Source organism: Thalia democratica, chromosome 9, assembly GCF_965202585.1.
Source record: "Thalia democratica chromosome 9, ktThaDemo2.hap1.1, whole genome shotgun sequence".
In the NCBI taxonomy this organism is placed as follows: Eukaryota; Metazoa; Chordata; class Thaliacea; order Salpida; family Salpidae; genus Thalia; species Thalia democratica.
The window spans coordinates 27,130,894-27,132,217 of record NC_139173.1 but is presented as its reverse complement, the minus strand read 5'-3'; positions in this window follow the sequence as shown (position 1 = coordinate 27,132,217).

Genomic DNA, 1,324 nt, shown 5'->3' with positions numbered 1-1,324 from the left:
CAGCAGAGTTATTTTTGTAAAATAATTAAACAGTATACATCTTAATTATATTTTACTTTTAAAAATAATTTACTATCAGCTGGGTATAATGTTTTTTAATAATAAATAAGTGTCTCCAAAATACAAAGTAAATTTTATTTAAAACCTTTTAAATTAAAAAAATAGTAAATAAAATAGTTTACATAAGTTATATATATGAATATATTAAGAAACATAACATTTTAAGTTTAAATAACTTTTAGTAAATACCATAAGGTAAATAATTTAATAATATTTTTAACTTGTTTACAAAAATTTGAAAGCTTAAGTCTAAACTAAATAAATAAAATGTTAGTAGTATAAGTTTCAACACATGTTGCTTTGTAAATTACTCTTCGATTAATGTAGTATAAGTTTAGTTAACCTGTGCATGTAAAAGATCTAATTTAAAGCAGAACATTTGTTTTATTTCAAAGTTTGAAAACTAGGAGAAAAGACAAGTAGTAACAATTAATAAAAACCATTTAAGGCCATAGGGGGGGTAGGCCATGTTTTTTACAAGTTGATCTTATTTTATAGAGTTTTTACTAAGCTTCAAGTTGCTTTTTACCGTTTTTAAAAATTCGAGTTAGTTTTTGAGATATGACCGGCCAAAGTCGGGCCACATAACAGGTTCCTTATGGGGAAGGAAAAACTAAAACGGCAAAAAAAGACTAATGCATTCAAAATCTATCTCCTCCTTCATTTTTTAAGCAATCTTCTTCAAACTTTCACAGTCTATTCTTTATACAATAACAAAAAAACGTTATTTGTGACTTCGAAAATTTTAAGTAAAAATATCTTTTTTTTGAAATAAAAAAATTTTTTTTGATAAAAAATCCCTTTTTTTTTTTTTTTGTCATAAAATTTTTATTTTTTAAAATTATTAAAATTCACAAATAACGTTTTTTTCTCATAATGTAAGGAACATTTCCTGAAAATTTGAAGAAGATTGCTTAAAAAATGAAGGAGAAGATAGATTTTAAAGCCCGTTTTTAAAAACTCGAGAAAAACGGCTTTAAAATTACCCTTTATATACCCTTTATAAAGACAACCCTTTATATAACCGGTCATAAAAAAAAAGTTACTTAATATTTTTAATATCTAAAAAAAGCATCTGAAAGATTATGAAATTTACTATAATATAAGTCTATATGTTATTTTTGGTCAAAAAATGGCTTCTACCCCCCCCTATGGCCTTAAGTTTATATACAGTAGTTGGATATTTCTAAGAGCATTTATTTTAATACAAATTAAATAAGTTTACCCAGAACCTTATGTTTTACAGTTGTTGTAACTTTCTAAT